The sequence below is a fragment of the Mustelus asterias genome, chromosome 19, assembly GCF_964213995.1.
Source record: "Mustelus asterias chromosome 19, sMusAst1.hap1.1, whole genome shotgun sequence".
Taxonomy (NCBI): Eukaryota; Metazoa; Chordata; class Chondrichthyes; order Carcharhiniformes; family Triakidae; genus Mustelus; species Mustelus asterias.
In genome coordinates, this window is record NC_135819.1 from 64,361,890 (window position 1) to 64,377,018 (window position 15,129).

The 15,129-nt window shown below is 44.2% G+C and overlaps 1 pseudogene; it reads left to right on the top strand.

The window, feature by feature from the left end:
- The first annotated feature begins 1,892 nt into the window (after positions 1-1,892).
- LOC144508156 (U2 spliceosomal RNA) lies at positions 1,893-2,097 on the top strand (annotated as a pseudogene).
- The last annotated feature ends 13,032 nt before the right edge of the window (positions 2,098-15,129 follow it).

Consider the following 15,129-nt stretch of genomic DNA (forward strand, 5'->3'; position numbering starts at 1 on the left):
GAGTGGGAAAACACTGTCCCAGACGTTGAGAGATGGTGTGACTTGCAGCAGTCCAGACGGATCTCCTGATTGTCTGGTCTGAAGTTTCTGAGCTTTCCATCAGTAAAGCAGCAGCCAGTTTCTGACATTTGGGCCCGGCAGCCTGAGACAACAATGAGGTCATCGACCTTACATCGGGGTGTCAGCCAGTGACAAGAACCAAGATAATGCGCTGGCCAACATCCATCAAGGGGAGCAAAGGGGTGACTCTCAAACTCCAGACCAGGGATGAGGAGGGTGGGCAACCAACCAACCAAAGAAAGAAGAGACCAGGCCAGGACTTCATCTGCCATCTAAATCCTTTGATGGACAAGTTTCCCATAATTAGGAATTCACCCACTCAACAGGCAAAGGCATTAGTTCTGTATACGTGGAATTGGGCTACTTCGATGTTTGGCAAACACTCTTAAGGGCAAAGAGTTCACCTTCTTCTCTGCTCCCCATCAATGTCAAACTCATTCCAAAAAGTATGGGGCCCCCTATTTTAAATATATAGAGCATAGTCTGTAGAGCATACCGCACTCTCTCTAACATAGCATACGTGAGGGTGTGTGGCTCTTTTCCATTTCTTTGTAGCATTTGTCTTTATTCTCCCCATCCTGTTACTTGTTTTCTTTTATGTGAAATGTGAGTTAGATGAACCAACTGATATATAATATCTATATATATATTTGGTGAAATTATTATATTGTACAAATTTTAAGGGTGTGTTGTTTTGTTTATGAAAAATGAAAACATCCAAAGAAAAATTATTTTCAAAAATAAAGAAAATTCTGAAAATATCCAGCAGCACTGTCATTGCTTGAATAAAGAATACTAATATAAACCTCAAAGTTCTAATTTCTAGAATTTTCTTTTGTTCTTGTTAAAAAGTTCAACATTTGCACTTTTCAAAATTTTCCCTTTTTTATATTGCTGTCGTAAGGTACAATTTGAGTGCAATTCTCTACACGAAAACCTAAGGAAGACTCTTATGTCATCTCATGAAGTCTTTGCCTTTCCCCACCACTGGTAGCTGAGGGGGAATTCCAGAACTGTCAATAATAAAGCCAAAAGAAAAGGAGAAGAAAAAGGAACTGCTTTGATTGAGGATGAGGAAGAACAAACTGGATGACAGAAAACGCCCAAGAAAAAAACCATGGCAAGGAATAAGAAGAAGCAAATCTAAAACATGGAACTTAGTTAAGGAAGGACTCAAAAGAAGCACCCTTGTACAAAGCACCCCAACAGCTGCAAACGACTAACATAGAGCCAGTGTAATTAATACAAAAAAATTAGACACAAGTGAATGTAGAAGACAGTAGGCAGTCTTTTTTCTTCTGTGTTCACAGTTCTAGTGTCTGTATAGTGAAAAGGAGATGGAGGTACTTGAGAAGGTTCAACATGATGTACTAGAACAGAGATTATGGGTTCAATTCTCCTACCTCTTCAGAGGGCCGACGGGAATCCCGATGCCCCGATGAATGGGGATCAGCCAAACTTTAGGATTCCCAACAGGCGTGAGGGCTATCGGGATTCAGCCAACCCACCCCGCCGGCCCCAATCCGATTCCCACCCAGAGTGGGCGGCAACCCATTAATTACGCAAATTACTAATTTGAATGTCATTAGTATGTTCGGCCCATTCACCAGCCTCCCACCATTCACCCGGCACGCCAGCAGGAACCTCACCAGGCGGGCTTTACATATGTGCTACCCACAAGCAGGGACATGGCATTAAATAAGGGAACTAAAACTGTACACAGTTTCCTAAATGTGATCTCACTAGTACCTTATTTAGATGCAGCAGCAGCTCTTTACTTTTATACTCTAGCCCCCTTGAAATAAAAGCCAGTATCCCATTTGCCTTCCCTATTCGCTTCTCGGCCTTTTGGCTAAGATCAAGTGTAGTATGGTCGGCAGCCCATGGTCGGCCGCACTTGGTTGAGGTCATTAGGTTGCACTGAAGCTTCATATGTTTCATATGAAGCAATTTTTTAAAGCGGCATCTCGGCCTTTTGGCTAAGATGCAAATGAGCTCAGGTCTTGGAGGAGGAACCTCCCCCTTCTCCAATCAGCTTGGCTCATGTAGATCAGGCCCAGGACAGGGTGGTTTGGTCGCTCACCCTGTCTTGTCAGCCTGGATCTGAAATGTCTCAACTTGTTGAGACTCTGAATTGGATTTGATTTGATTGAATTGGAAAAGTATTTTTTTTTTTTTAAATTGCCTTCCCTATTACCTTCTGTACCTCTATGCTGGCTTTCTGGGTTTCATGAACAAAAACCTTCGAGTCCATTTGTCTTGCAGCTTTCTGCAGTCTTTCCCCTTTTAAATAATAATCCACCTTCTCATTCTTTCTTGCAAAATGAACAATCTCACATTTTCCCACATTGAATTCCATTTGCCAATTTTCCTGCCCACTCACTTAATCTGTCAATATCGCACTGTAAACTATTTATATCCTCATTACAACCTGCCTTCCCTCCTACATTTATATCATCCGCAAACTTGGCCACAGTGCACTCTGTTCCTTCCTCCATGTTCCTTTCTCCAAATTATAATATAGATTGTGAAAAACTGCAGTCTCAGCAGTGATTCCTGTGGCACTGCACTGGTTACTGCCCTCCAACCTAAGAAAGATCCCTTCTCGCTACTTTACTTCCTGTTAGTTAGCCAATCCTCTATCCATGCCAGAATATTATCTCAAACACCATGAGCTCCTTTCTTGTGTACAGTAGTAGCCTGTTGTGTGGCATCTTATCAAATGCCTTCTGAAAATCCAAATATACAACACTGACTGTCTCTCCTCTATCTACTCTGGCTGATACCTCCTCAAAGAAATCTAGTAAATTTGTCAGACATGATTTCCCCTTCATGAAACCATGTTGACTCAACCTGATCAGATTATGACTTTCCAAATGCACTGCTATTCGCTCTTTAATAAAAATTCGAATATTTTTCTAATAACTGAAGTTAGACTAACTGGGTTGTAGTTTCCTGCATTTTTACCCCCTTCCCTTTTTGAACAAGGGTACCACATTGGCAGTTTTCCAATTCTTTGGCACAGTTCCAGAATCCAAACATTTTTGGAAAATTACTGCCAATGCATCCACAATCTCTGTAGTTATCTCCTTTAAGATCCTGGGGTGCAAGCCATCAGGTCCAGGGGACTTGTCAGCCTTTAACCCCATTAGTTTGCCTAAAACTAATTCTCTGGTGATGGTGACTGTATTTAATACCTGCTCTGTATTTTTTTACTTTTCCTGGGATGTTTGTAATATTCTCTACAGTAAAGACAGATGCAAAATATCTATTTAACTCCTCTGCCATTTCCTTGTTCCCCATAATTACTCCCCAAATTTCATCTCTAAGGGTCCAATGCTTTCTTTTACTTCTCTCTTCCTTTTAGTGTACTTAAGAAAGGTCTTATTGTCTGTTTTATGCTTGCCCTCATGGTTTATTTTCTCCTTACTGATTATTTTTTTAGTCCACCTTTGCTGCATTCTGAATCCATCTGACGCTTCTGGCCTATCACTAACCTTTGCTATCTTATATGTTTCTGCTTTCAACTTGATATCCCCCTTAACTTCCTTGGTTAACGATGATAGTTTCTTCCTCCCACTGTAGTGTTTGCTCCTCATCGTGATGTATTTTGCTGGGAGTCATGAATGGTCTGGATGGACACCTCTGCAGTCCAGGCCAGAGCACCCAACCCCTCTGGTATAAGTGCCAAATCTCCATGCACCTTGTACTAGATGTCCAACATCTGCACCTCACAGACAGCCCCAGCAGCTCATCATCAAACTCAACCTCTAGATTATCTTGAACACTCCTCCAACTGCTCATGACCTGCTCCACCACACTCTGGCATCAACATGTGTGAATGTAAAGTGACCTCACCACATTGTTCTTCCCCTTGTCCCACCACTCTAAATTCCTGCCGAGTGCCAGTATCTGCATTGGTGCTTAGTGTAGGGAGAGAATGTGAAGGTCTACCCTCCAAGGCTTCCTCTTTCTCTTCAGTGACTCAGTCCCTCGGAACTGGTAAGGTCAATAGACAAAGGTACACCTGCAAAGGACGCACTGAGGTTCTACCAGGAAGCTTTGCGTCCTTTGAATTTCCAAGAAACTCCATTACAGGCATGGGGGCTGAATAGTAGAAGAAAGATCCACTGTGCAGTGTAAAAGTACTCCACCAGAGCATGTGGAGGTCTGTTGCCAGACCCAATTGAAAGTAGAGTCAAAGAATCTACCAGGTCTCAAAAGGGTGAACAAGGTAAGTAAACAAACTCCAAAGCAAAGTCAGAAATAAGCTATTCAATTTAATGCAATAATCAGACAGCACTGGCAGACTGATTGTTTAACAAGTGTGGCTTGAAGAATGCTGCAACCCAGATCCAGAGTTGATGCCAGAACATATGGCAACTGCATTCGAATGAGAAAAATAATTTTAAAGGTAAGTCAGACTGAAAAATTGGCTTCAGTTCCATTATCCAAGCTCAAGAAAACAATTAGCTGACCAAAATGATTAGTTCAAAAGATTTTCTGCAGAATCACAAGTTTAAAATGACTCCATAACCACAATGGGAGCCCAACAAGAGTGGGAGGGAAGAAAAAAACTGAAAGCAGTATTTCTCTATGCTGGAAACAGCCATTGATGATAAATCAACATTGCAGGTATCAGGGCCAGACCAGGTACAAAACCGGGCATTATGGATAAGAATATTTTAAAGATATATGGTAACATTATAACACCGGACGTGCACTCAGATCCTGCGCGGATCAGCTGGCGGAGGTATTCACAGAAACGCTCAACCTGTCTTTACAACAATCTGAGGTCCCTATCTGGTTCAAGAAGACGACCATCATCCCGGTAGCTAAGAAAAACCAAACAGCGTGCCTTAATGACTATCAGCCGGTGGCGCTGACGTCCATCATTATGAAGTGCTTTGAAAGGTTAGTCATGGCACGAATCAATTCCAGCCTCCTGGACTGCCTGGATCCACTACAGTTTGCCTACCGCCACAGCAGGTCCATTTCCCTGGCCTTGCACTCAACCCTGGAATACCTAGATAACAAGAACACCTATGTCAGACTCCTATTTATTGACTATAGCTCAGTCTTCAACACTATTATTCCCACGAAACTCATCTCCAAACTGGGCCTCGGCTCCTCCCTCTGCGACTGGATCCTGAACTTCCTAACTCACAGACCACAATCAGTAAGGATAGGCAACAACACCTCCTTCACGATCATCCTCAACACTGGTGCCCCACAAGGCTGTGTTCTCAGCCCCCTACGATACTCCTTATACACCTATGACTGTGCGGCCAAATTCCCCTCCAATTTGATTTTCAAGTTTGCTGAAGACACCACCGTAGTGGGTCTGATCTCAAACAATGACGAGACAGAGTACAGGAATGAGATAGAGAATCTGGTGAACTGGTGCGGCAACAATAATCTCTCCCTCAATGTCAACAAAACAAAGGAGGTGATCATCGACTTCAGGAAAGGTAAAGGAAAACATGCCCCTGTCTACATCAATGGGGATGAAGGAGAAAGGGTCAAGAGCTTCACGTTTTTAGGTGTCTAGATCACCAACCACCTGTCCTGGTAACCCCCCCCCCCCCTCATGCTGACACTATAGTTAAGAAAGCCCACCAACGCCTCTACTTTCTCAGAAGATTAAGGAAATTTGGCATGTCAGCTACGACTCTTGCCAACTTTTACAGTTGCACCATAGAAAGCATTCTTTCTGGTTGTATCACAGCTTGGTATGGCTCCTGCTCTGCCCAAGACCACAAGGAACTACAAAAGATTGTGAATGTAGCCAATCCATCACGCAAACCAGCCTCCCATCCATTGATTCTGTCTACACTTCCCGCTGCTTCGGCAAAGCAACCAGCAACCAGGACCCCAAGCACCCCGGACATTCTCTCTTCCACCTTCTTCCTTCGGGAAAAAGATACCAAAAGTCTGAGGTCACGTACCAACCAACTCAAGAACAGCTTCTTTCCTGCTGCTGTCAGACTTTTGAATGGACCTACCTTGCATTAAGTTGATCTTTCTCTGCACCATAGCTATGACTGTAATACTACATTCTGCACTCCCTCATTTCCTTCTCTATGAACGATATGTTTTGTCTGTGTAGCGCGCAAGAAACAATACTTTTTACTGTATGTTAATACATGTGATAATAATAAATCAAATCAAACATTATACTTGAGTATGAAAACAAATCCTGAGTACGTGAATACACTATTATATTCAGTAGGTCCAATAACTGACAATATAATACCAGACAAAGAATAAATAAATCTTCCAATAACTTTGAAGAGGCTATGAAGTCCTTTGACACCTATTTTAACCTGTTGATGTTGTTGTTGTTGTTCGTCCATCGTCGTCGATGAGGACCTCGACACCATTAGTCATTATGAGGCTGGATGCGATGTGTCCGAAGATGACTGATCAGGCCAATTCGGGCACGGAATGTCCTGGCACATATTGGGCAAACTTGTGTAGGCGCTGTAGTTGTTGCGCTGGTGGCTCTGGACTTGTGCAGCTCGCACTTAAGTTGTGCTTCAGCCCAGAAGCGTGCGCACGTTCCAAGTGCCAATGGTAAGCGGTGTCACCTTGTGTTTTATTTTGTTTGTTCGACCGCAAGATGGGATCCCCGCCAGCCGCGGTAAACTGGCCAGGGTGTAGTGAAGCAGGCAATGTTTAGGGCACCTTCTCTAGCCCCTCCCTCATTCTTCGGAGGTGAGCAGTGCATTCCTGAAGAGGGCTGCTCATTCACCCAGGTAGACGCCGAGTTTCACTGCTGCTTCAGTCAGCGGAAAACGACCATTAGACCTGAGCCGCCTGTGTGCAGGTCCGTGACTACAGCTCCCAGTGTATCCACACCTGCTGCTTCGTCACTCGCCCATCGCCACAGGACTTCAAAGGTTGAACAGGACGGTGATGATAATGATGATGATGGTGTCGAGACTAGCGCGTGATTTGGATTAAAGTGAGGGAGAGTTGCGCAGTGTCAGCCTCACTCTCTCTTCCAAATTCCCATCTGGATCCAGTGGCAAGACAAGAGTCGAGACGGCTGGAAATGGGACTAGGCGCAGTGGGTGACCAGGACGTCTGCTGTGTCTTGTCCTGCTCTTCGCGTTCCACGACGCTTGCAGAGACCGCCTTCTTGACCGTTGGACCTTCCATTGGTCTCGTCCGCTCGATCCGCCGGAGTCTGACTTCATATGCTGGGATAGACATCTCCCAATCTCACCGAGGGTTGAGACCCATCGGCTACCCTCACCTGATTTAGCCGGCTTGTCGTAGCCGTTGCTCGGGGTGTGGCCGCTGTCGCATGCAAACAGCTACGGGGAGCCAGAGGTGAGAGCTGAGTGCCAGGTGGGGACCAAAGGTGGACGAACCGCCCTAAAAAGGACGTGACATGTTCGCCCACCAGAGGTACTACCCCTCCCTGACACCCCATACACTTTTTAACCTAAGAAGCAATAACATTTTGGAGCAAGCAAAATTTAACAAGAAAGTCCAAAATACCAGGGTACCCATAGACTCCATTATAAAATAGTTACACCAATTGGCTGAAGGTTGTGACTATGGTGACGTTAAGTTAGAGCTCATAAGAGATTGAAGAGTAGTGCAAGTGGCCGATGCTACTCTTTTGAAAATACTCCAATCTAAAGATGATCTAACTTTGGAAAAAGCCATGTAAAATCATCAGACAATTGGAAGTCCAACAGCAAAACTAATTTATTTGGCATGGCAAAGTTAAACCATGGTACAACCCATAAAGCAATAAAAGGGCAAGGAGATTTCAGGGCAAGAAAAGCAATACCCAAGCAAAACACAAGATGGTAGCCAGACCATATCAGTGCTGTGGCATCAAAAGACCTCATAGGCACAAGTAGTGTCCAGCAATCAGAGTGCAGTGCTTTCACTGCAACCACCTGGGGCACTTTGAGAAGATGTGCAAGTCCAAGACTTTGATACCTGTGGAGGATTCCAGAAGAATCCATAGATGGGTGAGCTACACTAAGAAGTCATCATAGAAATCATAGAAATCCTACAGTGCAGAAGGAGGCCATTCGGCCCATCGAGTCTGCACCGACCACAATCCCACCCAGGCCCTACCCCCACATATTTACCCGCTAATCCCACTAACCTATGCATCTCAGGACTCTAAGGGGCAATTTTTAACCTGGCCAATCAACCTAACCTGCACATCTTTGGACTGTGGGAGGAAACCGGAGCACCCGGAGGAAACCCACGCAGACACGAGGAGAATGTGCAAACTCCACACAGACAGTGACCTGAGCCGGGAATCGAACCCAGGACCCTGGAGCTGTGAAGCAGCAGTGCTAACCACTGTGCTACCGTGCCGCCAACAATCGTCCAACAATGTTTCTTGGGAGAAATTATGGATTCCACATTCACATTTTGGAATGCTGACATCTCTGTACATGATCACCTCACAAATTTTCCATTAAACACAGGAGTCAGTGTGATTGCCCTGTTGGATAAGGAACCATGGGTAGTGAAATAATGCCTGAAGCCACCTACAACACAGCTATAATGGACCAGAAGGCATCAAGATCTGTTTCAAGCAATATGAAAACAATCAAAAATGGAGACGCGCAGGGCAAAGAGTTTTCCCTCCTGAGCAGGAAAGCTGAATTGACCACAACCTCATCTAAAAAGTAAATGAAGATTAGCAGCGAGAATCTGGTTCCGATTTTAAGAAAGATTTTCCAAAACTTTTCACTGGGCTGGGGCAACTGAATACTACTTTCAGTATAACACTGAGAAACAATGCCAAAGTCACGTGCTCCTTTACACCATGGAAGATACCGCACCCGCTTATGAAGCAAGTACAACAGCAACTTGATGAGAAGGCTAAGGTGGGGGGGTCACCTCCCCCATCACTCAGCCAACAGAACGGTGTTCAGGGTTGGTCTCAGTTCTGAAGCCAAATGAGTCCATTTGTGTCTGTGTTGACCTGACACAATTTCACAAGGCAGTGGCGAGGGAAATCCAACCAATATCATCAGTGGATGGCAGCTTGATAAGACTCTGAAAAAGCACTGTGTTCTCGAAACTTGATGGCAACAGTAGCTTCCAGTAGGTTCCATTAGACAAGAAATCTAAGTTGCTGACAACTTTTATCTCCCCATTTGGCAGATTCTGCTTCAATTGTTTGCCCTTCGGCATTACCTTGGCACTTGCGATTTTACTGTGCATGATGTCAGCCACTTTACAAGGCCTGAAAGGAGTCATCTGCCATGTGGATGATATCCTTGTCCACAGTGTGAATGTTGAGGAACATGAAGCCCAACCTGGCGCAAGTCATAGAGCCTCTGCGACACCTTCTCAAAAAGGTGCAAGCATGGCATTTGGATACAAACCAAGAGCCAGAATTTTCTCAGATCAAAGACATGCTGCTCTCGCCAGATATCCTAACTCAGTATCTCAGACCTATCCCTATCCTCATCAATCAGATTAGGGCAGTTCTGTTCCAACAGCACTTCAATGGAGGTTGCCAGCCAGTACAAAATGTGTCTAGGAGACTGTCAGACATAGAGATGCGATATGCAGTTATTGAAATAAAGATCCTCGCAGTAACATGTGCACAGGAGAAGGCACAATCAATTGAACTGGAAACGTCTTTTCATTCCCCATGGCGAACTTCCTATTATACATTCGAGTGCCCCAGATGTAGAAACCTAAATAATTGCAACATTAAATATATAACTTCAACACCAGACCAACAAAGTCAACCCAAAGCTGTTGAGACTACCGCTCCTCCAAATACGAAAACAAGATCTGGAAAAGTCATAAAAAGCTTCCAGATGATCTGAATCTATAAAGTCAGAAACTTTGGAGGGAGAAGGGGAAGCATGTAAATATCATTGTAAATAGTTTAAATTTAAAGTTTATTTATTACTGTCAAATACATTTGGGCAAAGACTTGGGGAAACATATAATATTAGGATGTTTGGAACTGTAGGGTTAACGTGACTCTGGGGAAACAGCACCGCCCACATTATGATGTAGAGTCACCCAGGAGTCATAATGAATCTAGTAGAAATCAGCATGATGAGAGCAGGACTGTATCCTATATATATTTTTACTGTTGTGTAATTAATAAATGACCATACAAGCCTCCAAACTTCTTCATGAGACAACATACAACCTTACAACACATTATGTGAAGGACAACAGCAGAACGTCCTCCTCCAGCGGTGTGAGGATTCCCAAATCGGATACATCACCTCCAGTCCTGTTTATACTCCTGGACATTGTGGGCCCACTTTGCCTGAAATAAAGTTGACGTTGCTGTGATGTTTATTCTCCACAAATTTAAGCTCTTGTGAGTAATGCCTGCACAATGATTGGCAGTCAATATGTGTGTACCTATGTTAAGACTAAGACTATCCATTCCCAGAACCACAACAATGCCTCCACAAGCAGTGACATTGGTGCATAATGCTGCCTTGGAATTCTGATGTACTCGCAAGTCTTGAGCATTATCAAGCCTTCCCTGTATCTTCCATGGAGGATGTACTTAACCGTGTGGCTCTCAAGAGGTCATTTAGCCTCTTCCTGCATTGCTTCCAATTTCAAGGCACCATACCAACACTCCTGACCTGAACAGCTGCCTCTGTCCAGACAGGTTGGGTGATTGCACGAGGTCTTCTTCCATCTGCTGGCATCAGGATCTCATGCCTGGTGGACACAGCCTGGAGAAGGGTGCAGAGGAAATCATGATCGAAATGTGGAGAAGTTCAGGACCTTCTTCCATGACTCTCCTATCGCTCCTTTCTCTCGGCCATCTACGGAGGAAAACAAATTAGAACTAAGCTGCTGCTAATTCTAAGTCTCCGCAGAATTTGAAATATTTTTCAGAATAATAATATTTCAGACAGTACCTGGAATCTTGCTGAAAATAAAAAAAAATTCTGGTTTTGGATAAATCGCTGGGCACCTGACACTGTACTCTGTCAGGTGCCCCTTGAAATGAGTGGCCGTGACATCCTTTCAGGCCTTTGATTCCGGCCGCTGGATGTTCTGCCCTCCATTTCCAATTGGATGGGGGAATGACAATGCAGTGATGTTATGAGCTGAACCCACCCTGCCGTCGTTAATTGGATTATTGCCATTTATATGGCATGCTACATCAGTGAGTGGGAGTCTGCAATCTACCCACTTCTGGATGAGAGTCCTACCCACTGAAACCCGCCACTTTATTCAGCCCCAAGACTTGAGACCATAACCAGAAGATAGTCATTCAGGAGAAATTTCTTCACTCAGTAAGTGCCTAGAATGTGAAACTCACAACCTTAAGAAATCACACATAAGGAAGGAAATGAGAAATCACTCGTGGTCTTTTTCTTAATGTGGAGATGCCGGCATTGGACTGGGGTAAACACATTAAGAAGTTTAACAACACCAGGTTAAAGTCCAACAGGTTTATTTGGTAGCAAAAGCCACAGGCTTTCGGAGCCTTAAGCCCCTTCTTCAGGTGAGTGGGAATTCTGTTCACAAACAGGGCATATAAAGACACAAACTCAATTTACAAAATAATGGTTGGAATGCGAATACTTACAGCTAATCAAGTCTTTAAGATACAAACAATGTGAGTGGAGTGAGCATTAAGACAGGTTAAAGAGATGTGTATTGTCTCCAGACAGGACAGCCAGTGAGACTCTGCAGGTCCAGGCAAGCTGTGGGGGTTACAGATAGTGTGACATGAACCCAATATCCCGGTTGAGGCCGCCCTCATGTGTGCACGGAACTTGGCTATCAGTTTCTGCTCAGCGACTCTGCGCCGTCGTGTGTCGTGAAGGCCGCCTTGGAGAACGTTTACCCAAATATCAGAGGCCGAATGCCCGTGACCGCTGAAGTGCTCCCCAACAGGAAGAGAACAGTCTTGCCTGGTGATTGTCGAGCGATGTTCATTCATCCGTTGTCACAGCGTCTGCATGGTTTCCCCAATGTACCATGCCTCGGGACATCCTTTCCTGCAGCGTATCAGGTAGACAACGTTGGCCGAGTTGCAAGAGTAGGTACCATGTACCTGGTGGATGGTGTTCTCACGTGAGATGATGGCATCTGTGTTGATGATCTGGCACGTCTTGCAGCGGTTGCTGTGGCAGGGTTGTGTGGTGTCGTGGTCACTGTTCTCCTGAAGGCTGGGTAGTTCGCTGTGGACAATGGTCTGTTTGAGGTTGTGCGGTTGTTTGAAGGCAAGAAGTGGGGGTGTGGCGATGGCCTTGGCGAGATGTTCGTCTTCATCAATGACATGTTGAAGGCTCCGGAGGAGATGCCGTAGCTTCTCCGCTCCGGGGAAGTACTGGACGATGAAGGGTACTCTGTCCACCGAGTCCCGCGTTTGTCTTCTGAGGAGGTCGGTGCGGTTTTTCGCTGTGGCGTGTCGGAACTGTCGATCGATGAGTCGAGCGCCATATCCTGTTCTTATGAGGGCATCTTTCAGTGTCTGGAGGTGTCTGTTGCGATCCTCCTCATCCGAGCAGATCCTGTGTATATGGAGGGCTGGTCCGTAGGGGTTGGCTTCTTTAACGTGTTTAGGGTGGAAGCTGGAGAAGTGGAGCATCGTGAGGTTATCCGTGGGCTTGCGGTATAGTGAGGTGCTGAGGTGACCGTCCTTAATGGAGATGCGTGTGTCCAAGAATGCAATCGATTCCGGAGAGTAGTCCATGGTGAGTCTGATGGTGGGTTGGAACTTGTTGATGTCATCATATAGTTGTTTCAGTGATTGTTCACCATGAGTCCAAAGGAAGAAAATGTCATCGATGTATTCCAGATGCAATTTTACAACTCATCCGCTTCATCCTGGACCACAATGTCTTCACCTTCAACAACCAGTTCTTCATCCAGACACACGGAACAGCCATGGGGACCAAATTCGCACCTCAATATGCCAACATCTTCGTGCACAGGTTCAAATAAGACTTCTTCACCGCACAGGACCTTCAACCGATGCTATACACTAGATACATCGTATCTAGATACATTGTACTGTCTTTTTCTTAGTCATAGTACTCACTGAAATTAAAACTGGAAGGCTCCAATGAGCACTAGAAGAGGAAAGTGCAGGACCACGAGATGCAGAGAAATGAACAGATGAGCTGCCCTTGGGCAAATCACATTAGATATAGGTCAAAACTGTAGCCAATAGTCTTTAGATATGATCTCACCAACGTTCTGTGCAATTGCAGCAAGGCTTCCTTACTTTTGTACTCCAACCCTCTTGCAACAAAGGCCAATGGAAGCATACATTAATGGGGTTAGATGAGAAATATTGGGGAGACTGGAACATAAACACCAGCATGAACCTGTTGAGTCAAACATTGCCTGTTTTTGTGCCGTAAATATTTTGTCATACTTGAGGGTTTAACGCATTTTCATAACTCCATAGGTAAGAGTGATTGTTTAGTGTGGAACTGAGCATGCACCCCAGAAAGGTGTCAGGTCCTACCACGGATATCATAAACCAGTGTAGCATGGGATCCCATGCTACGCTGGTTTATGATATCCATGGTAGGACAGTAAGATTGATCTATGTGTCCTGGTGCTAGGGAAGGGAAAAAAGCTAGTGACTCCTGCTAGAAAACATACTTATATGAAGCAAGAGTTAGATCATGCTGGGATTTGGCTGTTGTGTAACCTGCTACTCACTGCCTAAGCTCACAAATAGCTACTGGAATAACGTCATTAAAAATGGCAAATGAGCATGAAAAGGAAAAAGGGCAGAGAAAGAATTGGAAGAAAATAAATTAGTGTGACTCCTTGCCTCCATATATATGTACATGTATAGGTTTAATTTCTTCCATGTGGCTCCTTTTCAGATGTTAGTGGGTTTATATCATCAAGCTGAAAGATATTAGCACTGGAGAACGGAACAGTGCCAGTACAAAAACCTTCCAACTTAGCTCCTATACAATTAGATTCAGAATGACATTCTATGTATTCTTTCTGAACGCAAGCTGCAGTACCCACCAATGCAGCCATAGTGTGATTTTTACAATTCTCAAATAGGCCATCCCTGTGTTTCTTTGACCAAGTTGTTCAGTTTACTGCTGTGGTACAATGCAGACCTCGTCTTGAATTATGTGTTCAGACCCGAGGGTTTAAGGATTTTACCAAATGGCCTGTTTCTGTGCTATAAAATTCTGTGATAGTCCCGGTGGAATTTAAAGATCATGACAAGAATCACAGTGAGTTATCTCATTGTCAAGGCCCACATTCCTCCCTCAACCTGCACCAGAAAAAAACTAAGTTGACTGGTCAGTGTGATCAAAGTTAAGAACATTAGAAATAGGAGCAAGTTCAGACATTACAACCTTTTAATAAGATCATGATTGTTGATATGTCACTAAAACATGAAGTATTCATAAAGTATGGAAATAAACTTTATTCTTTGGTTCAGCAAAATTATTTTTTTTAAAAGCAAAGGATGGCCACCACAAGTCACCTGCTGTCTGAAATTGTAAGGTGACTACTAAGGCATTATATAGATTGCACTGGAGACATGCCCTGGCATGTTGCCCATGGAATCTTATACCTGGGACTGTCAAGGTCTATTAAAAAAGGAACTATTGAAAGGAAATGTATGTCATTTGTATCTTTATAAGCTTACCCCTCCAGCAGAGTTCAAGAGTCTACTAAAATAGCTATCCGGAACAGGATCATCAATATGGATAATGACTCTTTCAGAGGCTAATAACTAGGGCATTATAAGCCACTAAACAAATGCCAGATCAGACACCAGATAAACATCCCTTTATGAAATAATTGTGCAGGAAGGACATCACATAACTTGAGTGACCAATTTGAAATCTCTATTACAATTGAGAACTCTGAAGCAGAGCAGTCTGTTGATTTAACTCCAACCTGCCAATATCTGACAGCAGTACTCCAAGCTGACCAAACTGCCTGCAACAAGTCCTCCTCAGCCTGTTTATCTGGAAGCCTCTGCCAAGCAGAGCAAATCTCTGAATATCAACCTCATCTCACTGGTTCGCTGTCATTTTCAAAGGAACTCTGCACTTCTGCCTTCAGCCAGGAACCTACCTGAAT